The following is a 27,937-nucleotide window of genomic DNA, read 5'->3' on the forward strand; positions in this document are numbered from 1 at the left end:
AAGTGAGATTACTGCAATGCACTCTATGTGGGGCTGCCTTTGAAGATGGTTCGGAAACTGCAGCTTGTGCAAAATGCAGCGGCCAGATTGGTAACAGGGACCAGACGGTCTGAACATATAAACCGATTCTGGCCCGCTTGCATTCGTTGCCTGTATGTTTCCGAGCTCGATTCAAAGTGCTGGTTTTAACCTAGAAAGCCTTACCCACCTTGGGACCACAATACCTGATGGAATGCCTCTCCCGATACGAACCCACCCGTACACTACGCTCAACATCTAAGGCCCTCCTCTGGGTGCCTACTCCGAGGGAAGCTCAGAGGGTGGCAACAAAAGAGAGGGCCTTCTCAGTGGTGGCCCCCAAATTATGGAATGGTTTCCCAGACGAGGTGTGCCTGGCGCCTCACTGTTATATTTTCGGCGCCAGGTCAAGACTTTCCTCTTCTCCCAGGCATTTTAGCATGTGTTTTTAAATTGTTTTAAAAAAATTAAATTGTGTTTTAAATTGTTTTTAGAAGATGTGTTTTAAATTTGTATATTTGTTGTTAATGTTTTTAGTTACTGTAAACCACCCAGAGAGCTTCGGCTATGGGGCGGTATGTAAATACAATAAATAAATAAATAAATTATCACCTAATGCAAATATTACAAAATGAGTTTGAGTTGCAACTATGGCCACCTTCTCAGCTTTTCAGTTCTTACATGGCTATTTTGTCATACCTGACATGTGCCCCTCAGTGTGAAAAACATCCCATATTTATCAAAAAACCCAGCTGCAGACAGGTTGGTAGAAAGGCAGAGATATGAGCAGATGGGAATTCACACACCTTTCAAGAAAAACCAGGAGAGATTTTGAAAATGAACACAAATGTAGAATGCCTCTTTTAATGAAAGACACATATGAAGTTGTCTCAGAACATTATTAAAAGGTAGGACTATGCATGGGTGGTGTACTCAAGGGAAATGGTGGAGAGATATTGCCTACGTTTCCCTTATAGAGTTGCTTCTCATCTCCCTGGGAAAGCCAGATTAGGGATTAAAGTGGGCTGTATACATCAGGGTACAAGTTGGTGAGGTTGTCATGATCCCAACTGACCTAGGCTCTCAGCCTCAGGAAGGGCCAGTAGGCAAAAGTCATGGTTGCTGGTGTTCATCTACCCTTTCTCTAAAAGTATTGGAGGTTTCTCAGGGAAGAGAAGGTCTCTGACATTTGGCTGACAGCCTTCCTGTTGACTTCATCAGCACAGCTACCATACCTGATTTTCTTGATTAATGACTGGAAACCAGACAACCGGGAGCCCAGGAGTAGAGGGCTGATTGTGGGAAAACAAGTATGACTCCTGAACAGCTGACAATCTAGTTCTCACTCCACCAGATGCAGGGGATCAAAGCTAATTGTTCTGATTGCCTTGGAGTGTCCTGCAGAAGGAGATAAATAAGATTAGGCTGCTGTCATTCTGCTGTTGACCTGTTGCAATATAATGCATGTATACATATTCTGGAAAACGAATAACCAGCCTGCAACATGTTAAAAAAAGAAGACCAAATGGTGATGTCTAGAAAATGTGGTCCTTTGGTCTCAAAACACCTGAGAAAATGGATGTCTCATTTATTTATTTTAGGACTTGAGGAGAGAACAGAGAAAATTCACATTCCTAACTCACTTGATTCTTACATTTACTCCCTGACCTGTGCTTCTCCCACTCTACCCATTAAGGAGAGCTACAGCTGCAGTTGTGAGAACAAACCTGGGGACATCAGTTTTTGTAAGGTAACAGAAACTAACTATAGGTTTTCACATAGAACAGATGCAAATAGACAGCCAACTGAACATTCTCTCACAAAATGACGTGCTGTCAGCTAAAATCATTATATAGGTCAATTCAAACATACGTAATTGAAGCAGAACAGTTCTGATGTAAGAACTGTATCTCCTCAGTTCACTCTTATTTATTTGAGGCCCACCCTGCATAAAAAGCACATTCTGTGTGAAAAAGTAACACATTCTAGGAAAGGCCATCCTTCACATCTTCTCTTCCTCAAGGGCATCATTTTTGTATGGAGAGTGCTTTCAAACAAATGGTTTCCCTTGTGAAACATAGATGGTATGTTTCATGATAAAGGTCTATGCCACCTCAGTTAAGCATATTTGAACCAAAACTTTATAAACCTTTAAGCTATTTTCATATTAGGGGCCTTTCCACACTTACCTTTTATAGTGGTATAGTTGTTGGCTTTTTTCAGACTTTTTGGTATGCTTTCACACACTATCATTATTCAGCTACAATTCCAGAATAATGTACTAAAAAAAAAAGGTTTTTCTTCTACCACAAAAAGTCAGGCACTTGACCTTTGTGAAAGATTTGGAATGGATCCTCAATATTTTCGTTTGGAATATGTGACAGCATTATCCTACTTTCCGGGGGGGTTGATGGGCATGGATTAGGAAACATCTGTTTTGCACCACTTCCCTCTGACAGGTGTGTGTTGTCAGTTTGGGCTGGTGCTGTCCTGAGAAGAAAATAGCAAATAGCAATGGGACCAACCACAGCAGCCATGGAATTTCATAGTTCCTCTTGTCTAATGTCTTCTAATCTTGTATACTCCTACAGGATTCGAATTCTGGAATACTAGGCTTTATATTCCACACTCAAAACTCTGCAAAAGGGCAATCCCCGTGATAACTCCAACATTTACTGGCTGGAGGAGCATGAGGGTGTGCAAGGAGTATGACTACAGTCACAGAACTTTTCTCAATTTTGGCACAACCCACCATTAGTGTAGAAGGGGAAAATTGTGACTGAAGGCACAGACAGTCAACTCCAAATTCACTCTTTAAAATATCAAATCAATCAATGTCCTGGCTCCCAACCAGAGATGCAGACTCAGGACTGAAAGGCTGGGTTTTGTATGAAGTTTTATTTCAGCAGTCAGGAAAATTAGGCATGGCAGCAGCAATGGAGAGTTATTGCAACAACTTTATCACGCCCAGACACCCTAAATAAAAGAGAGGTGGGTGGGCACAATATTTCCCCAGCATTTCCCCAGCACTCTAGCATTTTCTAGCCTTGGCTGCAAGGTGGGAGCTTCTTCTGGGGAGAGACGCTGATGCCTTGCACTGAAGCCTCATTTTCTCCAGTCTGCATGACCTTGGAGAAACTATTATCTCAGACTCTGATAAACTACTCTCACTCTCGTCTCTCTGGAAGAGCCCAGTCTGTTCATTAGAGTCTATCTGTTCAAAAGCTGGTTTCAGATGGGTGCCATTGAGGATTCCTCCCATGTTTCTCCAGCCCCCTCCACAACCTCTGTAACCCACTCTCCATTCTCCCAATCCTGCCAAAGGTTCTCCATGGGGCCCATGATATCATCCCCCTCCCCAGAGGAATTCCCCTCCTCCCAAAACTCTGGCCTAGGCTTATGGGGGTATAATCTATTAATGTATCTCACAAGATATAGGGCATGTACGTCTTCTTCAGCTTCCCTGGAATGACCGTCTGATCCTGTTGGATCGCCTAGGGGGATTAGGAATAGGGGGCACTGTTTTACAGTGGTTCTATTCCTATCTCTCAGATAGGCACCAATGGGTAGCTTTGGGAGATGATGTATCAGACCCTTGGCCTCTTAATTGTGGGGTGCCACAGGGCTCTATCCTCTCTCCCATGCTGTTTAACATCTATGTGAAACCGCTGGGGGCCATCATCAGGAGTTTTGGGCTGAAGTGTCACCAATATGCAGATGACACTCAGCTCTATCTCTCATTTAAGTCCTCACCAGAGTTGGCTGTGGATACCATGTCCAAGTGCCTGGAATCCGTAAGTGGATGGATGGGAGAGAACAGGCTGAAGCTGAATCCTGACAAGACCGAGGTGTTGCTTGTGGGAGACAGAGGAAGGCTGGGTATTACGGACCTGATGCTTAATGAAGTGAGATTACCCCTGAAGGACCAGGTCCGCAGCCTCGGGGTCATTCTTGACTCCAGGCTGTCCATGGAGGCTCAGGTCTCGGCGGTGAGTTGGGCAGCTTGGTATCAGTTACATCTGATACGGAGGCTGCGACCCTACCTTCCTGTTCATCTGCTCCCACGGGTGATACATGCCCTGGTCTCCTCTCGCTTAGACTACTGTAATGCGCTCTACGTGGGGTTACCCTTGAACACGGTCCGGAAGTTACAGCTGGTACAGAATGCGGCGGCACGCTTGATTAAGCACAGCAGTCGCCGTGACCATATCACGCCAGTGTTAATAGATCTTCACTGGTTACCAGTTGTTTACTGGGCCCAATTCAAGGTGTTGGTGCTGACCTTTAAAACCCTATATGGTTTCGGCCCAGTCTATGTGAAGGAGCGCCTCCAGCATCACCAATTATGCCGCCTGACAAGATCAGCCTCACAAGACCTTCTCTCGGTCCCACCGGTTAAAACAGCTAGGCTGGTGCGGACCAGAGAGAGGGCATTTTCGATTGTGGCCCCCACCCTCTGGAATTCCCTTCCGTTTGATCTCCGACAGGCTCCCTCCCTGATGGGTTTTCGCCAAGCCTTAAAAACCTGGCTATTCAGGCGGGCCTATGGGATTGGGGAGGATTAATTTTATAAGGTTTTAAATAGAAATTGGTTTTAAATTGATTATGATTGTGTTTGCTTGTATTTTATTTTGTATTATGTACTGCTCTCTATTATTGTAAGTCGCCTAGAGTGTACACTAACCAGGACAGATAGGCGACCAACAAATAAAATGTATTATTATTATTATTATTATATACCCCTTTCAGTGGAGCAGAAACTGTAGCCAGCCACAAAATTGGTGGAAGTCCAAAATCTGTTCAACTTCATACTCCTCTTGCCCCTCAATGATTTCAGGTCCTAGGGGTGGCTCTTCCTTTTGATAAGGGGGGCAGGGGGCCCTGGAGTCAACAGGCAAAAGTGAAAAACTAGATGCACTTTCATGGAAGTTGGCAGCTTCAGTCTAAATGCCACAGGGTTAATCTGGGCCTCTACCAAGAAAAGTCCAGTGCATTGAGCATCCAACTTTCTACAAGGTGTGGGGGTGGGGCAAAAAATGGGTAAACAACCAAACTCCATCACCCACCTTGATGTAGGGTTGCCATATTGCCCGGATAGCCGGGTTTTACCCAGATTCTATGCATGCCACCCGGCGCCCGGCTAGCCCCTTATGTGGCCCGGAGTCTCAGCTTTAATTTAAAAAAAAAAAAAGTTTCTAGGTGGTCCGGTTCTCGAGATATACATAAAAACGTTAGCCACCCCCCTCAACTGTTAAATCTTTCTTTAAACAGTACTGTACTATAGCACTTTGTAGCTTTAACCCCGCCCGTTGTCAGGCCCAGGATGTGACTCAGGAACCAGACCAACGGTTGTAGTTAATTCGTGTTTTATTAGGGTAATGTCCAAACAAAGACTGCATTTTCTCATGAAGCAATACAGGGATACAGGTCCTGCGGCATTGGGAGAAAGTTGAAAGAGCAAGGGACTTCTTCCCGCCTGTTCTTTAAGAAGGGGCCAAACGGGCGCGCAATCTTTCGCTCCTCCTTAACTGCCCTTCAGGTACTGCCCGCCTTCTCTCCTGTCTTTTCAGCTGTCTGCATGTGCGCGGTGAGGGGGGAAGCATCACCCCCTCCTCTTCTGAAGTTTCCGATTCCAGGATGGGGGATAGGGGAGGGACTGATGGTAAACTGCCTCCCCGCTTTTCGGCTCTGAGCAGCCCTCCCTCTTCCCCCTCTTGCTCTGAGCCTGAAAGAGGGGGAGGCATGAGAATGTCCAGGGAGGGCTCAGGCTCCCCATTGCTAAGCGACCTTATCACTGGCAGTTCCTCTGTTTCGTCTTCGCTCCAAAGGGGGGAAGTTCCTCCCCCTTCCCTCTGCCATCCATCCGAATACTCTTCTCCCAACTCTCCGGGATCCAACTCTCCGGGATTGGGACCCCAGCTCTGCCTTCCGACACCATCCCCCCTCCCAGGCTGTGCCCCCCTCCCCTTGTCTGGCTTGGGACGGTGGGGAAAACGTTGATGGAAAAGTTTTACCAATTCTGGAGCATGCACATCAGCTGCATCTTCCCATGATCTGTCAGCCACCCCATAGCCTTTCCAGTGAATCAAGTACTGCAGCTTGTGGCGTCTGATCCTGGAATCTAAGATCTCCTCAACTTCAAACTCAAGCTGCTCATTTACCAGGAGTGGAACTCCGGGAGGTTCCTCTGGCCGTAACTCACTGGGAGGGGTGGCTTTCGTTAAGAGGGATCGATGGAACACAGGATGTATTTTAAACGTGTCAGGCAGCTTCAGTCGGTACGCCACGGGATTGATTTGAGTTTCTATTTCGAAAGGACCCACCCTCTTGTCTTGTAATTTTCTACATTTGCCCGGCCTCTGGAGGAAGCGGGTGGACAGTCATACCTGGTCTCCCGGTTGAAGGGGGGGGGCCTCCTTCCTGTGCAGGTCAGCAACTCGCTTGTACTCCGTTTTGGCTTCGTTTAACTGCTGTTTCAGTGTCTGTTGCGCCGCTTGCAATTCCTTAAGGAAGTTCTCAGCTGCCGGTACCAGCATTCCTTCTGAGCTGCTTGGAAAGACTCTAGGATGGAATCCATAATTAGCGAAGAACGGGGTTTGTTGAGTGCTGGAGTGTAGAGAATTGTTGTAGGCGAACTCTGCAAAATGCAAATATGATACCCAGTCAGTCTGTTGATAGGACACATAACTTTGTAAATATCTTTCCAAAACGGCGTTCAAATGTTCCGTCTGCCCATCTGTCTGGGGGTGATGGGCGGAGGAGAGTTTTAATTCCGTCTGCAACTGTTTCCACATTGCTCTCCAAAATTTGGCTGTGAACTGAGTTCCTCGGTCTGAGACTACGCTGTTTGGCAATCCATGCAGCCGGTAGACTTCTTTTATGAATAACTTGGCCGTTTCTTTAGCCTCTAAGGCCCCTGCACAAGGAAGAAAGTGTGCCATTTTGGTAAGTAGATCCACCACTACTAAGATGGCTGTCATTCCTTGGGACTTGGGTAGATCAGTTATAAAATCCATGGAGAGGTCCTTCCAGGGTTCGTGTGGGACAGGCAACGGTTGTAACAGTCCTGCTGGTGTCCCTGTTTGTGTTTTTGTCCGCAGACAGACAGAGCAGGACTTTACATAACTCTCAATATCCCGACGCATTTTAGGCCACCAGAAGTCCTTGGCCACGTTCTGAATGGTCTTGTAAATCCCAAAGTGTCCCGCTGTGATGGAATCATGACACTGGCGTAGGATTCTGAGCCTTAATTCCCCTTCTGGCACATATCTGGTGGTTTTGAACCATAACAGTCAATTTCTCCATTGAAAGGTTACTTTGGTTACCTTGTCCCGTCTCCAGCTGATATTTTAGCATGTCTGCATCTTCTTGTTGTGCCTTTTTGAGTTCCTCTTCCCATGAAGGCTGGCATACTCCCAATGTTAATTTCTCTGGCGGAATTACGTACTGAGGCTGGTCCTCGGATTCACTTTCTTTGTATTGTGGCTGTCTGGATAAGGCATCCGCTCTCTGGTTTTTGGCTTGGGCATGGTAAGTAATCTGGAAGTTAAACCTAGTGAAGAACTGGGACCATCTCATCTGTCTCTGGTTCAGCTTTCTGGCTGTTTGGAGGCTTTCAAGATTCTTGTGGTCGGAGCGCACTTCAATTCGATGAGAGGTCCCCTCTAGGTATTGTCTCCAGTTTTCAAAAGAGTCCTTGATGGCCAGGAGCTCCTTCTCCCAAACTGTGTAGTTCTTCTCTGGAGGCATTAACTTCCGAGAGAAGTACGCACAGGGGTGCAGCTCCTTCCCTTCTTGGTCTAATTGTAGCAGGACCCCCCCGATGGCAAAATCTGAAGCATCTGCTTCCACTATGAAAGGGCGGTTCGGATCAGCAAAGCGCAGAATGGGCTCAGTAGCAAACCTTCTCTTCAGCTCCTCAAAGGCCTCGGTGGCGTTCTCTGTCCATTGAAACTTTTTCTTCCCCCTTAAACAGTCAGTCAGAGGAGCTGTTAATTTGCAAAACCCTGGAATGAACTTTCTGTAATAATTGGCAAACCCCAAAAACCGTTGTACATCCTTTTTGGTGACAGGTTAGCCCCAGTCCAATATGCAGCTTACTTTCCCTGGGTCCATCTCCACGCCTTCCGCTGAGATTCGATATCCAAGGAAGTCTAGAGACTTGAGGTCAAATCCACATTTCTCTAATTTAGCATACAGGTGATTTTCTCTCAGTCTCTTCAACACCGTCTTCACATGCTGGTCGTGGTCTTCCTGGTTCTTTGAGAACACCAGGATATCATCTAAGTAACAGATTACATACGTGTCCAACAAGTCTCTAAACACATCGTTCATGAATTTTTGAAAAATTCCTGGACTTCCACAAAGCCCGAACGGCATGACCAGGTATTCATACTGTCCGTAAGCGGTCAAGAATCCTGTTTTCCATTCATCTCCCTCCTTCATTCTGATCAGATTGTACGCTCCTCTCAAATCCAACTTCGTGAAGATTTTTGCAGAGCGCAGTCGGTCCAGCAACTCTGAGATCAGGGGCAGCGGGTAGCTGTTGGGGATGGTGATCTGGTTCAATGTGCGATAGTCGTTACAGGGTCTGAGTTCCCCCCCTTCTTTTTCACAAACAGTAGTGGCGCTCCAGCAGGGGATTGTGAGGGGCGTATGAATCCTCGCCTCAGGTTTTTATCCAGGAATTCCTTCAGGGCCTCCCTCTCATTCTCTGTGAGAGAGTAGATTCTCCCTGATGGGATGCTGGCTCCTGGCACTAGATCAATCGCACAGTCGTAAGGGCGGTGGGGGGGTAAAGTCTCTGCCTCTTTTTCATCAAACACATCTTTGAATTCTTCATACTTTGGCGGCAGGGTCACTTGCTCGATCTCTTGCACTGCCCCCGCTAAGGTGTTCTTGATTCCTTCAGGTTGACAGTTCTCCTGGCAATACTGTGAGGTGACCCACACCACCGCCTCCTTCCAACTTATTTTGGGTTCATGCTTTGCTAGCCAGGGCATTCCCAGAATCACCTCAAAGTTCGAGAGATCTGACACGTATAGTGAAATGAACTCTTTGTGCCCAGGGATTTGAAGTTTCACTTCCTCTGTGGCTTGTGTCACCCCTCCTGACTTCAGGGGTCTCCCATCGATAGTCTCCACAGCTAGGGGAGCGTCCAGTTTCCACCGGGAAATTCCATGATGCTTGACTAACTTTGCATCAATAAAATTTGTGGAGGCTCCACTGTAAATAAAGGCAGTGGAATTAAACACCACTCCTCTGGAAGTTGTAATCTGAATAGGCAAGACCAACACCCCCTTTGAGGGAGGTTGGATCATTGGGGGGCCTTTATACAACACTGCCCCCAGTCCACCGGCCTGCACGTGGACTGGGTGTTCTAGTTTCCCGACGGCTCAGCTTTCCCCCCTTTCAGTCCACAGTCTCTGGCCACGTGGCCCGGCTTTGAACAATAAAAGCATAAACGTTCCCGACGGCGTCTTTCCTTTTCTTCTTCCGACAGTCTTGGCCTAGCCCCTCCCTGTCCCTCAGTTGCATTACCTGCCATCCCTGCAGAGGGAAGGATCTTGCTGTGGGATGCCAAGGCTGAGTATCTCGGGACCTCCTGCTTCCTTTCCAGGCGCCTTCCTTCCATCCGGTGATCTATCTGTAGGCATAGCCGGATGAGCCCTGGTAGGTCAGCGGGGGGGGAGGTCCTGGCCAACTCATCCAGGATTTCAGCATTTAATCCACTCCGGTACATAAACATCAGGGCGACGTCATTGTAACCAGTTTCCTGGGACAGAATTTTAAAAGCATTAGTGTACTCGGAAACAGTCCCTTTAGCTTGCTTCAGAGCGCCTAGTTGCCACGCTACTGTTTCAGCCCTTTGCGGGTCTTGGAACATCTCGGTCATCTCCTGTATAAATCCTCTGTACCTTCTTAAGACAGTATCCTTTCTCACGAGATACGGAGTCACCCATTTTGCAGCTTCTCCCTCCAGGAGGCTAATCATGAAGGCCACTTTAGCCCCATCGTCTGGAAATTCCGTATGCCTGACATCCAGATATAACTCACATTGAGCCACGAAAGTTGCCAACTGATCACTTTGTCCCACGTATTTTGGGGGCAATCCAGTGGGAACCTTTACTACGGCAGCTGGAGGGGCTGTTCGCATCTGGTCTATCGTGGCCTTCAAGGTTTGATTATCCGTCTTCAGCGCCTTGACTGCTGCTAGCAGGGCTTGAACATCCGTCTGCAAATCAGCTACCTTAGTCCTCAAGAGTTTCACTTCTTCCATCTCAGAAGTGGGGTTCGTCCCCCCCGCTGCTCCCTTTGACATCTTGTCCCAGTCAAGTGAAGAGAGCGTTGAGGGTGATTTAGGTGGCTCTGTCAAGCTGACAGGCCCAGGATGTGACTCAGGAACCAGACCAGCGGTTGTAGTTAATTCGTGTTTTATTAGGGTAATGTCCAAACAAAGACTGCGTTTTCTCATGAAGCAATACAGGGATACAGGTCCTGTGGCATTGGGAGAAAGTTGACAGAGCAAGGGACTTCTTCCCGCCTGTTCTTTAAGAAGGGGCCAAACGGGCACGCAATTTTTCGCTCCTCCTTAACTGCCCCTCAGGTACTGCCTGCCTTCCCCCTCTTCTCTCCTGTCTTTTCAGCTGTCTGCGTGTGCGCGGTGAGGGGGGAAGCATCACCCCCTCCTCTTCTGAAGTTTCCAATTCCAGGATGGGGGATAGGGGAGGGGCTGATGGTAAACTGCCTCCCTGCTTTTCGGCTCTGAGCAGCCCTCCCTCTTCCCCCTCTTGCTCTGAGCCTGAAAGAGGGGGAGGCGTGAGAATGTCCAGGGAGGGCTCAGGCTCCCCGTTGCTAAGCGACCTTATCACTGGCAGTTCCTCTGTTTCGTCTTCGCTCCAAAGGGGGGAAGTTCCTCCCCCTTCCCTCTGCCATCCATCCGAATACTCTTCTCCCAACTCTCCGGGATCCAGCTCCCCGGGATTGGGACCCCAGCTCTGCCTTCCGACACCCGTTCAGCATTCCAGCCAATCAGGGATTGTGTTTCAGTTTCACTGACCTCAGGCAGTGTCTAGAAAACAAAATGGTGGTTTCACCCCCCCCGTTTATCTGAAAATCTCATAAATTGGGTGCCCCAGGAGGGACTTAATACTGGGAACGATCTATCGTCCCCCTGATCAAAATGCTCAGGGAGACCTTGAGATGAGATATGAAATTGAGGAAGCATCCAAACTAGGAAATGTGGTAGTAATGGGTGACTTCAACTACCCAGACATAGACTGGCCGCATATGTGTTCCAGTCATGACAAAGAAGCAAAGTTTCTAGATATTCTAAATGACTATTCCCTAGACCAGTTGGTCATGGAACCGACCAGAGGGACGGCAACCCTGGACTTAATCCTCAGTGGGGACCGGGACCTGGTGCGAGATGTAAGTGTTGTTGAACCGATTGGGGGCAGTGACCACAGTGCTATTAAATTAAACATACATGTAACTGGCCAATTGCCAAGAAAATCCAACACGGTCACATTTGACTTCAAAAGAGGAAACTTCACAAAAATGAGGGGATTGGTAAAAAGAAAGCTGAAAAACAATGTCCAGAGGGTCACATCACTCGAAAATGCTTGGAAGTTGTTTAAAAACACTATATTAGAAGCTCAACTGGAGTGCATACCGCAGATCAGAAAAGGTACTGCCAAGGCCAAGAAGATGCCAGCATGGTTAACGAGCAAAGTCAAGGAAGCTCTTAGAGGCAAAAAGTCTTCCTTCAACAAATGGAAGTCTTGTCCGAATGAAGAAAATAAAAAAGAACACGAACTCTGGCAAAAGAAATGCAAGAAGACAATAAGGGATGCTAAAAAAGAATTTGAGGAGCACATTGCTAAGAACATAAAAACCAACAACAAAAAATTCTATCAATACATTCAAAGCAGGAGACCATCTAGGGAGACGATTGGACCCATGGATGATAAGGGAGTCAAAGGTGTACTAAAGAACGATAAGGAGATTGCAGAGAAGCTAAATGAATTCTTTGCATCTGTCTTCACAGTGGAAGATATAGGGCAGATCCCTGAACCTGAACTAACATTTGCAGGAAGGGATTCTGAGGAACTGAGACAAATAGTGGTAATGAGAGAGGAAGTTCTAAGCTTAATGGACAATATAAAAACTGACAAATCACCGGGCCCGGATGGCATCCACCTGAGAGTTCTCAAAGAACTCAAAGGTGAAATTGCTGATCTGCTAACTAAAATATGTAACTTGTCCCTCAGGTCCTCCTCCGTGCCTGAGGACTGGAAAGTGGCAAATGTAATGCCAATCTTCAAAAAGGGATCCAGAGGGGATCCCGGAAATTACAGGCCAGTTAGCTTAACTTCTGTCCCTGGAAAACTGGTAGAAAGTATTATTAAAGCTAGATTAACTAAGCACATAGAAGAACAAGCCTTGCTGAAGCAGAGCCAGCATGGCTTCTGCAAGGGAAAGTCCTGTCTCAGTAACCTATTCGAATTCTTTGAGAGTGTCAACAAGCATATAGATAGAGGTGATCCAGTGGACATAGTGTACTTAGACTTTCAAAAAGGATTTGACAAGGTACCTCACCAAAGGCTTCTGAGGAAGCTTAGCAGTCATGGAATAAGAGGAGAGGTCCTCTTGTGGATGAGGAATTGGTTAAGAAGCAGAAAGCAGAGAGTAGGAATAAACGGACAGTTCTCCCAATGGAGGGCTGTAGAAAGTGGAGTCCCTCAAGGATCGGTATTGGGACCTGTACTTTTCAACTTGTTCATTAATGACCTAGAATTAGGAGTGAGCAGTGAAGTGGCCAAGTTTGCTGACGACACTAAATTGTTCAGGGTTGTTAAAACAAAAAGGGATTGCGAAGAGCTCCAAAAAGATCTCTCCAAACTGAGTGAATGTCGGAAGGCAGAGCTGGGGTCCCAATCCCGGGGAGCTGGATCCCGGAGAGTTGGGAGAAGAGTATTCGGATGGATGGCAGAGGGAAGGGGAGGAACTTCCCCCCTTTGGAGCGAAGACGAAACAGAGGAACTGCCAGTGATAAGGTCGCTTAGCAACGGGGAGCCTGAGCCCTCCCTGGACATTCTCACGCCTCCCCCTCTTTCAGGCTCAGAGCAAGAGGGGGAAGAGGGAGGGCTGCTCACAGCCGAAAAGCGGGGAGGCAGTTTACCATCAGCTCCTCCCCTATCCCCCATCCTGGAATCGGAAACTTCAGAAGAGGAGGGGGTGATGCTTCCCCCCTTACCGCGCACATGCAGACAACGGAAAAGACAGGAGAGAAGGGGGGGAAGGCGGGCAGTACCTGAGGGGCAGTTGAGGAGCGAAAGATTGCGCGCCCGTTTGGCCCCTTCTTAAAGAACAGGCGGGAAGAAGTCCCTTGCTCTGTCAACTTTCTCCCAATGCCGCAGGACCTGTATCCCTGTATTGCTTCATGAGAAAACGCAGTCTTTGTTTGGACATTACCCTAATAAAACACGAATTAACTACAACCGCTGGTCTGGTTCCTGAGTCACATCCTGGGCCTGTCAGCTTGACAGAGCCACCTAAATCACCCTCAACGCTCTCTTCACTTGACTGGGACAAAATGTCAAAGGGAGCAGCGGGGGGGACGAACCCCACTTCTGAGACGGAAGAAGTGGAACTCTTGAGGACTAAGGTAGCTGATTTGCAGACGGATGTTCAAGCCCTGCTAGCAGCAGTCAAGGCGCTGAAGACGGATAATCAAACCTTGAAGGCCACGATAGACCAGATGCGAACAGCCCCTCCAGCTGCCGTAGTAAAGGTTCCCATTCGATTGCCCCCAAAATACGCGGGACAAAGTGATCAGTTGGCAACCTTCGTGGCTCAATGTGAGTTATATCTGGATGTCAGGCATATGGAATTTCCAGACGATGGGGCTAAAGTAGCTTTCGTGATTAGCCTCCTGGAGGGAGAAGCTGCAAAATGGGTGACTCCGTATCTCGTGAGAAAGGATACTGTCTTAGGAAGGTACAGAGGATTTATACAGGAGATGACCGAGATGTTCCAAGACCCGCAAAGGGCTGAAACAGTAGCTCGGCAACTAGGCGCTCTGAAGCAAGCTAAAGGGACTGTTTCCGAGTACACTAACACTTTTAAAATTCTGTCCCAGGAAACTGGTTACAATGACGCCGCCCTGATGTTTATGTACCGGAGTGGATTAAATGCTGAAATCCTGGATGAGTTGGCCAGGACCTCCCCCCCCGCTGACCTACCAGGGCTCATCCGGCTATGCCTACAGATAGATCACCGGATGGAAGGAAGGCGCCTGGAAAGGAAGCAGGAGGTACCGAGATACTCAGCCTTGGCATCCCACAGCAAGATCCTTCCCTCTGCAGGGATGGCAGGTAATGCAACTGAGGGACAGGGAGGGGCTAGGCCAAGACTGTCGGAAGAAGAAAAGGAAAGACGCCGTCGGGAACGTTTATGCTTTTATTGTTCAAAGCCGGGCCATGTGGCCAGAGACTGTGGACTGAAAGGGGGGAAAGCCGAGCCGTCGGGAAACTAGAACACCCAGTCCACGTGCAGGCCGGTGGACTGGGGGCAGCGTTGTATAAAGGCCCCCCAACGATCCAACCTCCCCCAAAGGGGGTGTTGGTCTTGCCTATTCGGATTACAACTTCCAGAGGAATGGTGTTTAATTCCACTGCCTTTATTTACAGTGGAGCCTCCACAAATTTTATTGATGCAAAGTTAGTCAAGCATCATGGAATTTCCCGGTGGAAACTGGACGCTCCCCTAGCTGTGGAGACTATCGATGGGAGACCCCTGAAGTCAGGAGGGGTGACACAAGCCACAGAGGAAGTGAAACTTCAAATCCCTGGGCACGAAGAGTTCATTTCGCTATACGTGTCAGATCTCTCGAACTTTGAGGTGATTCTGGGAATGCCCTGGCTAGCAAAGCATGAACCCAAAATAAGTTGGAAGGAGGCGGTGGTGTGGGTCACCTCACAGTATTGCCAGGAGAACTGTCAACCTGAAGGAATCAAGAACACCTTAGTGGGGGCAGTGCAAGAGATCGAGCAAGTGACCCTGCCGCCAAAGTATGAAGAATTCAAAGATGTGTTTGATGAAAAAGAGGCAGAGACTTTACCCCCCCCACCGCCCTTACGACTGTGCGATTGATCTAGTGCCAGGAGCCAGCATCCCATCAGGGAGAATCTACTCTCTCACAGAGAATGAGAGGGAGGCCCTGAAGGAATTCCTGGATAAAAACCTGAGGCGAGGATTCATACGCCCCTCACAATCCCCTGCTGGAGCGCCACTACTGTTTGTGAAAAAGAAGGGGGGGGACTCAGACCCTGTAACGACTATCGCACATTGAACCAGATCACCATCCCCAACAGCTACCCGCTGCCCCTGATCTCAGAGTTGCTGGACCGACTGCGCTCTGCAAAAATCTTCACGAAGTTGGATTTGAGAGGAGCGTACAATCTGATCAGAATGAAGGAGGGAGATGAATGGAAAACAGGATTCTTGACCGCTTACGGACAGTATGAATACCTGGTCATGCCGTTCGGGCTTTGTGGAAGTCCAGGAATTTTTCAAAAATTCATGAACGACGTGTTTAGAGACTTGTTGGACACGTATGTAATCTGTTACTTAGATGATATCCTGGTGTTCTCAAAGAACCAGGAAGACCACGACCAGCATGTGAAGACGGTGTTGAAGAGACTGAGAGAAAATCACCTGTATGCTAAATTAGAGAAATGTGATTTGACCTCAAGTCTCTAGACTTCCTTGGATATCGAATCTCAGCGGAAGGCGTGGAGATGGACCCAGGGAAAGTAAGCTGCATATTGGACTGGGGCCAACCTGTCACCAAAAAGGATGTACAATGGTTTTTGGGGTTTGCCAATTATTACAGAAAGTTCATTCCAGGGTTTTGCAAATTAACAGCTCCTCTGACTGACTGTTTAAGGGGGAAGAAGAAGTTTCAATGGACAGAGAATGCCACCGAGGCCTTTGAGGAGCTGAAGAGAAGGTTTGCTACTGAGCCCATTCTGCGCTTTGCTGATCCGAACCGCCCTTTCGTAGTGGAAGCAGATGCTTCAGATTTTGCCATCGGGGGGGTCCTGCTACACAGTTTGGGAGAAGGAGCTGCTGGCCATCAAGGACTCTTTTGAAAACTGGAGACAATACCTAGAGGGGACCTCTCATCGAATTGAAGTGCGCTCCGACCACAAGAATCTTGAAAGCCTCCAAACAGCCAGAAAGCTGAACCAGAGACAGATAAGATGGTCCCAGTTCTTCACTAGGTTTAACTTCCAGATTACTTACCATGCCCAAGCCAAAAACCAGAGAGCGGATGCCTTATCCAGACAGCCACAATACAAAGAAAGTGAATCCGAGGACCAGCCTCAGTACGTAATTCCGCCAGAGAAATTAACGTTGGGAGTATGCCAGCCTTCATGGGAAGAGGAACTCAAATCAATCCCGTGGCGTACCGACTGAAGCTGCCTGACACGTTTAAAATACATCCTGTGTTCCATCGATCCCTCTTAACGAAAGCCGCCCCTCCCAGTGAGTTACGGCCGGAGGAACCTCCCGGAGCTCCACTCATGGTAAATGAGCAGCTTGAGTTTGAAGTTGAGGAGATCTTAGATTCCAGGATCAGACGCCACAAGCTGCAGTACTTGATTCACTGGAAAGGCTATGGGGTGGCTGACAGATCATGGGAAGATGCAGCTGATGTGCATGCTCCAGAATTGGTAAAACTTTTCCATCAACGTTTTCCCCACCGTCCCAAGCCAGACAAGGGGAGGGGGGCACAGCCTGGGAGGGGGGATGGTGTCGGAAGGCAGAGCTGGGGTCCCAATCCCGGGGAGCTGGATCCCGGAGAGTTGGGAGAAAAGTATTCGGATGGATGGCAGAGGGAAGGGGGAGGAACTTCCCCCCTTTGGAGCGAAGACGAAACAGAGGAACTGCCAGTGATAAGGTCGCTTAGCAACGGGGAGCCTGAGCCCTCCCTGGACATTCTCACGCCTCCCCCTCTTTCAGGCTCAGAGCAAGAGGGGAAAGAGGGAGGGCTGCTCAGAGCCGAAAAGCGGGGAGGCAGTTTACCATCAGCCCCTCCCCTATCCCCCATCCTGGAATCGGAAACTTCAGAAGAGGAGGGGGTGATGCTTCCCCCCTCACCGCGCACACGCAGACAGCTGAAAAGACAGGAGAGAAGAGGGGGAAGGCGGGCAGTACCTGAGGGGCAGTTAAGGGGGAGCGAAAGATTGCGCGCCCGTTTGGCCCCTTCTTAAAGAACAGGCGGGAAGAAGTCCCTTGCTCTGTCAACTTTCTCCCAATGCCGCAGGACCTGTATCCCTGTATTGCTTCATGAGAAAACGCAGTCTTTGTTTGGACATTACCCTAATAAAACACGAATTAACTACAGCCGTTGGTCTGGTTCCTGAGTCACATCCTGGGCCTGACAGCGAATGGGCAGAAAAATGGCAAATGCAATTCAATATAAACAAGTGTAAAATTATGCATATTGGAGCAAAAAAAATCTTAATTTCACATATACGCTCATGGGGTCTGAACTGGCGGTGACCAACCAGGAGAGAGACCTCGGGGTTGTAGTGGACAGCACGATGAAAATGTCAACCCAGTGTGCGGCAGCTGTGAAAAAGGCAAATTCCATGCTAGCGATAATTAGGAAAGGTATTGAAAATAAAACAGCCGATATCATAATTCCGTTGTATAAATCTATGGTGCGGCCGCATTTGGAATACTGTGTACAGTTCTGGTCGCCTCATCTCAAAAAGGATATTCTAGAGTTGGAAAAGGTTCAGAAGAGGGCAACCAGAATGATCAAGGGGATGGAGCGACTCCCTTACGAGGAAAGGTTGCAGCATTTGGGGCTTTTTAGTTTAGAGAAAAGGCGGGTCAGAGGAGACATGATAGAAGTGTATAAAATTATGCATGGCCTTGAGAAAGTGGATAGAGAAAAGTTCTCCCTCTCTCATAATACTAGAACTCGTGGACATTCAAAGAAGCTGAATGTTGGAAGATTCAGGACAGACAAAAGGAAGTACTTCTTTACTCAGCGCATAGTTAAACTATGGAATTTGCTCCCACAAGATGCAGTAATGGCCACCAGCTTGGATGGCTTTAAAAGAAGATTAGACAAATTCATGGAGGACAGGGCTATCAATGGCTACTAGCTGTGATGGCTGTGCTCTGCCAGCCTAGTCAGAGGCAGCATGCTTCTGAAAACCAGTTGCCGGAAGCCTCAGGAGGGGAGAGTGTTCTTGCACTCGGGTCCTGCTTGCGGGCTTCCCCCAGGCACCTGGTTGGCCACTGTGAGAACAGGATGCTGGACTAGATGGGCCGCTGGCCTGATCCAGCAGGCTCTTCTTATGTTCTTATGTTCTTAAGTATATACATTTCAGTTTTTTTTCCTCTTGTGTGCAGGAGTCAGAGCTTGGGCAGTGTTTTGAAAACATTCCCAATACTTGCTTTTTGTAAAAGCAATGCTAATCCCATATGCCCAAAGTAAATCCCATTTAATTCAATAGGACTTACTTTGAGTAGACATGTTATGAATGTGCTGAAAATCAATGGGACTTTGGAGTGAATGTAAAAACGAATTATGTTTGTGTTCTAACTCTTTCTGTCTCCAGTCCAATTTTAAAGCAAGTAGGCAGGGCTTACTTAGGTATTACAGTTTTTATTCGGTAGGAAAGTAATACTGATTTTTTAAAAACTAATACTGATTTTTCTGCAATGACCAACTGGTTTGACAATAAACTATTATATGGGCTGTATGTATTTATACATCTGCTGTGTGTGCATGTGCGTGTATGGAGTCTTTCCAACACCCCTGTGAGGTAGGGTTGGAAACCAATACAGCTCACAACAAGAAATAAAGCCATTTAAAATCCAATGACCATAAAACAAGTATAAACAGTTGCAAAACAGCGTAAAGTGGCATAATTCGGAATTTTGGGTTGTGTGAATGAAGTTGCTTATCACTTGAGGTTGCAGTTCTGTCCCTGTTTGAGTAAGCCCCACTGAATATGCTGGGACTTGCTTCTGAATAAATAAACTTAGGATTGCACTGTAAATATCTTTACAGTTTGTGTAAATAATAAATATATTTGATAGTCATGCTTATATACATATTTCTTCATTTATCATATTTTTGGTTTTTGGTTAGGAATCCTGACTGGTTGTGAGATGCTTAGTTTTTTGCGTTACTCATAGGAATCTTGTTGTGGTTGGTATGGTATTACATTTAGGAAAGTGTTACTGCCTTCTGTGTTTTTTTTCCTATTTGCATTTCACTTATCTTTAACCTCACTCCGTTACAGCCATAGAAGCAACAGCAGCATATGCAAGATAATTAACTCCCATTAGTGATAAGAACAAGAATTTATAATTATTATTTCAATTAAAACAAGAGGCTTCTCAATACTTTGAAGAGGACCAGATATTTATTTTCTTTCTGAGCCCAGGACTGGGTCTTTCATGATGCCCAGGGAGCAGGAGAGTAGTCGATAAGACAGACATCCTGGCATTGGTAATCTAATTAGCAAGCTATGTGTGGGGTTGTTGCACACTTCCAGGCCCAGTTTCATTTTGAGTATGGAGGTGGAACCTGTGTAGATGTGGTTGAGAAATTTTGAGTTAAGCAAAGGTCTGCTTTTATAAAACCTAAGAAACATACAGATACTTTGAATGTCTGAGTGCCTGCACCAGAGGAATACTGGAGGAATTTGTAAAACTTGCTGCAACAGTATTTAGAACTGAGCATGTGGTGTGAAAGACTCCTTTTCCTAACATTTTGGCTTGTTTTTCTCCACCCACCACATCTCTGAAATATATTGTATATGTTATGGTTAACCGTGCTGCTGCCCTGACTTACTTTATGTTTGATGCTATTTTGTGTTTTTATTATGTTTTTATATTGATTGTGTATTTTTATTGTTTTTATTATATTTGTAAGCTGTGCTGAGCTCTGTTTTTAACAGCAAAAGGGCAGGATATAAATTCTCTTAATCAATCAATAAATACTCCATAGTGTTGGAAACTAGAGTCTAGGCATTTAAGGCTGAAAATGTTGCTAAAAAAAAAAGATTTCTCACATCTTTCCCCAGTTTTTGGTGGTAATTCCTAGGCACAAAAACAAAACAACTGGACAATCCAAATATTAATATGCAAATATTTGCATAATATGCAAATAATATGCAAATAATATGCATAATATGCAAATTAACCTGCCTGGATTTGTGGAACTGGAATATGGCAACCCTACCTTGATGTCACCTCCCTCCTGCCGATGTTGGTCAGCTGCATGCTTGTATATGGCTTTGGTTCTCTCCAGCTATTCTTTCAACAGCTGCTGCATGGCTTATATTTCCTGAACGAAATCTGTGGCTGAAGGAACTGAGAGGGTGGCCGCGGGGTACCCCTAGTTAGCAAAGAAGGGAGTTTCCTGGGTGGAAGAGAGAACAGAGTTGTTATAAGCAAGCTCAGCCAGTGAAATCAGGTTCAGCCAGTTGTCTTGCTGGTAGTTCACACAGCAGTACAGATATCGTTTCAGGGTTGCATTGGTGCATTCTGTCTGGCTGTCAGTCTGTGAATGACAGGCTGAGGAAAGGTGTAGTTCAAACTCCAGCAACTGGAGCAAGGCTCTTCAGAAATGTGTTGTAAATTGTGGGCCCCAGTCCAAGACAAGGCTGTCAGGCAATCCGTGCAATTTTTTGTCCAAAAAGCTAGACAGTCACTTTGGCTGATGGTAGTCCCACATGCAATGAAGGGGTGGGTGAGCTGGGAGGAGTTGATCTGACCTAGCTTTGCCCACCTGGATACTCAGTGCAACACCAGCACAGGCTGCAGGGATGGGGGGAGGGGTTGCTGTGGTCTACAGAACTTCCATCTCTGTCACCAGGAAACCAATCTGTCATGGAGTTAGCTGTGAGGGCCTGCACCTGGTGAAATACGTGCTGTGAGGCTAGTAAAACATCATAACCATGTGTACTGTGTGAGAGTGGCAAAGGTGGTCCACTTCTCTGCCACCATTGCATCCTCAAGTAGCCATCCAGTGGAGCTTTTCCGTATTGCCAGAGGTCTGTTGACATCAACTCCGGGAAATGGAGTTTTAGACCCTTCAGAGGCCCTCTGTGAATTGTTTGCAAGGCACTTTGAGGGTAAGGTTGCTCACCTCCATAGCAATCTTGATGCCCCACCTACATCTACTGTGAGGTGTCCAGCGCAACATCTGCTGCAACTTCTTGAGATTGGTTTCAGCTGATGTGGCCTGATGACATGGACAAGGTGTTTCCGATGATGTGGCCAGCAATGTGTCCTCTTGACCCTTGCCCTTCTTGACTTATTAAAGGTTACTGAGGGGGTATGACCGAGTGGATCCAGGATGTGGTCAATGCATTGCTGCGGGAGGGAGTGGTTCCAGCCACCCTGAAAAAGGCAGTGATCCAACCACTCTTGAAAAAGCCCACCCTAGACCCATTGGTTTATGTCAACTACTGTCCTGTCACAAATACTCCCTTTTTAGGGAAAGTGATTGAGAGGGTTGTGGCACAGCAATTACAAGTACTCTTGGATAAAACAGATTATCTTGACACATTCCATTCTGGGTTCAGCCCTCGTTATGGGACTGAATCAGTCTTGGTCATCCTGATGGATGACGTCTATTGGAAGAAGGACAGGGGGAGTGTGATCCTGTTACTCTTACTTGTCTTCTCGGTGGTTTTTGATACTATTGACCATGGTATCCTCCTGGGCTGACTTAGTGAGATGGATATCAGAGGCATTGTTTTACAGTGGTTCTGATCCTATGTCCAGGGTTGTTTTGAGAGAATAGCATTGGGTGATTGTCTTTCGGGGCCCTGGCAGCTGTCCTGAAGTCCTTATAAGCCCTTGGGAGTGGTCATCAGGAGTTTTGGGATGAGATGTCAGCAGCAGAGATGTCAGCTCTATTTCTCTGTAACATCTGAATTGGAAGAGGCCATGCAAGCCCTGGACTGGTGCCTGGACTCGGTGGTGGGCTGGATGAGGTCCAATAAACTGAGTCTGAATCCTAGCAAGATGAAGGCGTTGTGGATTGGTGGTTCCTGAGTTCTGATAATTGGTCAGTTGCCTGCTTTGGATGGGGTCGTACTCCCTCTGAAAGAGCAGGTTTGTAGTCTGGGGATGCTCCTGGATCCATCTTTGTCACTAAAGGCCCAGGTGACTTCCGTGGCTAAGAGGGTCTTTTATCAGCTTCGGTTGATAAGATAGCTGCAGCCATTTCTGGACCAGCATAGACTGACCACTGTCGTCCGTGCATTGGTTACCTCCAGGCTGGATTATGTAATGTGCTCTATGTGGGGCTGCCCTTGAGGTTGGTCCAGAAACTGCAGCTGGTGCAAAATGTGATGACGCAACTGCTCACTGGCACAGAGTATCGCCAGCATGTCACCCGGCTGCTGAAAGAATTGCACTGGCTGCCTACTACCTACCAGGCTAACATCAAGGATACCTGAAAGATCGTTTTATCCCTTATATACCCATTCAATCACTATGGTCTGCAGGTGAGGGCCTCCTGCAGATACCATCTTGTCAGGAGGTCCATTCTGCACAACATAGGAAGTGGACTTTTAGCATTGTGGCACCTACCCTTTGGAATTCTCTTTCCTTATATAATAGACAAACACCATCTCTGCTATCTTTTTGGCACCTACTGAAGACCTTCCTCTTTCAACAAGCCTTTTAAATAGAGACCTTATCCCAGTCTGTGTTGGAACAGATTTTTAAGGTGTTTTCAAAGCTTTTTTAAAAAAATGTTTTTAAAGATGTTTTGTTTTAATATATTTTAAAGTCTGTTTTTATGATGTTTTAGAATGTTCTTAGTGTTTTTATTTGTCACCTTGGGCTTCTATTGGGAGAAAGGGTGGGATATAAATTTAATAAATAAATAATATATAAATAAATAATAAGAGGTGCTATATATTATGGATTAATTTTGCCTCAAAAGATTGGCATGGTGTTGCTTTAGAAAGACAGCATAAGATTTCAGTTTATTAAAGTTATCAAGTAATTCTAAATTCTAACTCGAAGGATTGACATAAATTCTAGGATTTTTTTTAAGCCACTGTGGATTCAGTACTGAAATACACTGAGAATTCATTATGATTTTCATAAACAATTGATGTACAAAGCCTGATCCTGAGAAAGTCACAAGTTGGTTGCAACTAACTAATCTCATTGATTTCAATGCTACAAGCAAGAATAACTTTCTCTGGTTTAGGGCTACAGCAGAATCTAGCAGAAAAGAAGACCACTTATATACACACACTGGCCCCAGTCCAGGGCTTCACAGATGTATCCCAAGTTAGGGATTCTAAATAACACCAGTCAGCATTTAACAGAGGATAAAGGGCGATGGGGTAACTAGAACTGTTCAGCTCCCCATCCAAAACAGTTGATCAAAGTCTCTCATCAGAAATACACATGCAGAGCCCTGACTGATGGATCTAGCACACAATATGCACATGCACTAGTCACCATCCAACTTGGGATACATGCAGAAGCCAACTTCTACTCATGTATTTTCACTAACTAGATAGAGTGAAGGAGCATGACAACAGATTAGTATGATCAACATGTAATTATCCAGACACTGGAGTGCCATAGTTAAAAAAGAAGTTTTGGTTTTTGCACAAAATTTCTGCATCATTGCAGTTGTGATATTTTACCAATATTATTTTTCAACCATTCTATGAAGAATGTGTTGTGATTTTTCCTTCACACCATAACAATTTGCAGGCAACTAATCCTCTTAGGACCATCCTCACTACTGCCCACTTTCAGTTAAGACCTTGCCCATTATCTCTTCATCAGTTAACACGAAGTATGGTTAAAGAAGTGATTGTTTAAATATCTGTTTGAAAATGTTGAGTAATGGAGCATTTTGAGTTCCTGAGGTCTTCCATTTGGTTCCATGAGTCAAAGAAATTGTGCTGGCTGCTGTGTGGTACTTTAGGTGAAGGCTACACACATTTATAGTCATTAGGCAGCTTCTCAGAAACAAAGCGGGCTTCAGTTAAATCATTTCTCTACACAAGTTGGTTTACCAACGAGTCATGTGACTTATTCAACTATTCACCTATGAAAAGAAGTGAGAACACTTTTTTGGTGAGTCTCCCCTGACCAAGGGGAGTCTGAGTGGGTACATCAGCAATATAGTAACTTTTTCAGACAGAGGTTAAAAAAAAAAGTTCTGATGACTATCACAGCTTGGTCAAATTGGGGAAACTGTCTGTAAGCCTTGGTAAAAGAAAGGATGTAGTAAGCCTCCCACAGTTATCTCTTCTAGCCAAGCAATCAGCACTTTCTTATGTTACCAATACAAGTCGGGAGCCAATGGCTGAGAAGACATTCTACTGCAACAACTCTCAACCAAAAGTAATCTAAATGGAGCCACTGTCTAGAACTCCCAGAAGGCTGCAGTATGTCAAAACTGGCCTTAGTAATTCATGTCACACTGTTAGGGGGAAACACATGTAACCACATTTGTATTATTCTCTGGTAGAAACCAGATTGTTCCTAACCCTAATGTCTTAAGTAAGGGACATTTCATGAATATTTCGCCTCTCCTTGCCTGATAAAGAGACCCAATCAGCTGCTAATGCTGTTTACTCATCTTTCAACACCTCCATTCTCTTACCATTTGTGCCCCCAGCAGCTGCTTTTCTCTGAGCAAATGGACAGAGCACAGATTCTTTTCCTCACCTTACTCATCTCAACCTGCTACCTCTTCAGAGAAATATGGAACTGCACAGTTGTTCTGGAGAAGAATCCTCCATAGCAAACATCCTTAAAAGACAAAAAACAATACAGTGCATAAGATATGGCACGTTCAAGGGAGAGGAGGGATCAATATGAAATGGGCCAGAGGAACTTGTGAAGCAAACAATAGAGAAAAATGGTTAATTAATAAAGTGCAATGGGACTTTTAATCTCCGCTCCCTTCACACACCCCTAAATCTGTTCTAGGGGTTCCTCCAACCCTCCAGAGCAGATTTGGGGAGGGAGCAGGGCATGTTCAGAGGGAGGAGAGGGGAGAAGTCTCATTGCACAAGCGGAAATCCTTGTACTGATGAGACATGTTGGTTGAATACTGCCCATAAATTTACATATTTCATATGACTGGTATTTCATTCCAACATTTGATATTTGACAGTATTTCATACTTGTACTGGATGACATGGGTTGTATTTCGTGATTGACAGTATACAGTGGTATTTAGTATTTGACTGTATCTGTTTGTTGACATGAAATTATTTTTTGTAACTGACCATACTTGTTAATTGTAAAGATTTCATATTTCATGCCTGCCAAAAGAATCAATAGCTTCCAGAAAATTACAAGGACTTTAATTTTGAAATAAAATTTCACAATCAAAATGTAAAAATGTATTTTGAATTTGAAATGTTCCATCCAAACTTTTAGTGGCAAAATTTGAAGTTTTGTCTAATTTTATATATGTATAATTATTGTGTTGGTTACTTGTTCAGTATTTTATTGTTTCATAATTTTATGATGTCTTAATTATTTGATTGTACACTACCATATTTTTCTTTGAGCTGGCAGTTTTTAAATACTCAAATAAATAAACAATTCAGATATTATTTCAGCTCTACAATGCAGTTGCTCGCCTGACTATTTCAAGCCACACCTACATACCTGGTGACTTTCCTCATACAGCTTATCATATGCTAGTTGGAGATAAGAGCATGGGGTGAAGATCTCAAGTGAGAGTCACTTTGCCATACCCTAAAAGTTGGACACATGCCAAGAAAACAGACCTAAAGTGCAGTATTGCAAAATACGCAAATTTTTAGTCTCATACCTTTTAACTGTCTCTTTATGCCAATCTCCAGTTTGCACAATATTTGTCTTGTCATATTGGTACTGGTGAATGTTGCTACAATAGTGTTGTACTGAAGTTTTAGATAATGCAGTACCATTTTAGCCACACGAGCTAAACTAGATCAATATCTAAATAGCTTTTAGGAACATGTCAATATTAGCAAATTCAGATAGTAATTAATAAAATTATTAGTATAAATTAAATTGCTGAGTCACCTTTCTCAAAAACTACCCAATGCAGCTTACATTAGATAACTTCAGACAAATGTTAACAACCATCTGCCATTGCAGCAACAAGCAAAGCTACTATTTATAGTCAAAATGTGTTTGCAACAAATTTACCTAGAATTACCTATATGAACAATGAAATTGGTATAGGTATAGGGAATTTTAGAGGACAGCTGAAAATGAATATTGTTGGCAGATAAAGGTTTCTTTGTGTAAGCTTTTCTGTAAGCATTCTGGCTAGGAGTTTCGGGTGGGGAAAACTGTTACCAATGAGCACATACATACATCTACACACACATTTAGTAACATTGGATTTTTTTCCTCACAGAAAAGCAGAGTACTGTATAAGCATTTTAAAATGAAACAAAAAAACAGACGCAATTTCAAGACAAGTATACTGATAACATCTTTAAAAGACTATTTTATTTCTCATTTCCTGTTTTCTGGCTATCGGTCAGGAGCAATACCATGACAATGAAACATTTGCTTTTACTTCTCAAGGTCACATGCTATCACGGTTTGGAAATTAAAATATGAGTTGGCCTGAGTGAGTCAATGTGATGGCATAAATTATATTTTCAGCACCATATACAAACAGCAACAAAGAAGACCACAGACTTCTCTCATCGAACAGCTGGCTATCACTTCTGCCTTCCAGGGGCAATATTTTTAACCAGATAAATGCAGGCCAAAAAACCCATATATTTTCAGATCATGGGTGCTGACTTCTTTCTGTCATGTCATTTAGATGGTAAGCTGGAGGGCAAGGACCATTTTACTACTTTTGTTTTAGTAACTACTTCCCCCCCCCTTTTTTTTTTAAATAGGAAGCATAGGAACATCGGAAGCTGCCTTATACTGAGTCAGACCATTGGTCCATCAGCTCAGTAATGCAGTGGCTCTCTGGGGTTTCAGGCAGGCCTCTCTCCCAGCCCTACCTTCAGATGCTATGAACTGAGCTTGAAGCCTTCTGCATGCAAAGCGGGTGCTCTCCCCTCCTGAATCACAACTCTCCCCCCGTGGTCTAAAAGAATGATTGTAAGGTGATATTGTTGGGTATTTTCACCTGCTCTGGGCAAAGCAATGATAATTGCAATGATCAATATATGCCATTTTGAGCACTAGAAAGATAGCTAACAATTCTTAAAAGAATAAATAAATAAGGTGTTAACTGAAAACTTGTTGCTTATTGCCAAATATATATAAATACTGCTACTGTAATTCTTTATAAGAGTTTACTATACTTTTATATGTCAAAGCTCTTTATTCAGGGTGTCTGAAGAGACTTACACAGCAAAAGACTTACACTAGTGAGATAAATAACATAAAACTCTCACTAATCAAATAACAGTAATTTTTCTTACTGATATGTACATAAATATATAAGGATTTTACATAAATGATACAAAAAGAAAACAGCATACTGTCCTCCCAAAGTTCTGTCTGTCACCATAGAACTTCCCCACTTGGTCGCTATTAAGAAAAGCTGCCCTCTCTGAAACTTGGTCTTGCTGCTGACCACAGAAGGAAAATTGTCTCTGCTCATTTGCCTCAGTCCTACTGTAGTCTTCTCAAAATGGCCACCAGTACCAATAACTCAGGTAAATTATATTTATGGGCCTTCTGTAACGTAACATAATATAAAGAGACAAGGACCATATAGTTTTGAGAACTTCATCACTCATTTTAAATTTTAAAGGTAAACCACACTACTAACTTGTTCTTAAGGGTTCAGGGCCCTACAGAGAGAAGGAGCCAAGCATCACCCTAACTGCACTGTGGTAAGTAATTT

The 27,937-nt window shown here is 45.2% G+C and overlaps 1 long non-coding RNA gene across 2 annotated transcripts; it reads right to left on the reverse strand.

The window, feature by feature from the left end:
* Nucleotides 1–913: 913 nt before the first annotated feature.
* Nucleotides 914–27,937, reverse strand: LOC133386663 (uncharacterized). Of its 2 annotated transcripts, none has more exons than XR_009763238.1 (3): nt 27,863–27,937; nt 24,778–24,861; nt 914–1,416 (listed from the first exon to the last, which is right to left on the reverse strand). It is a non-coding gene; the product is annotated as an uncharacterized LOC133386663 (long non-coding RNA). The 2 variants fall into 2 exon arrangements; XR_009763237.1 differs by lacking the exon at nt 27,863–27,937 and adding an exon at nt 27,570–27,717.

Source organism: Rhineura floridana, chromosome 6 (assembly GCF_030035675.1).
Source record: "Rhineura floridana isolate rRhiFlo1 chromosome 6, rRhiFlo1.hap2, whole genome shotgun sequence".
Classification (NCBI taxonomy): Eukaryota; Metazoa; Chordata; class Lepidosauria; order Squamata; family Rhineuridae; genus Rhineura; species Rhineura floridana.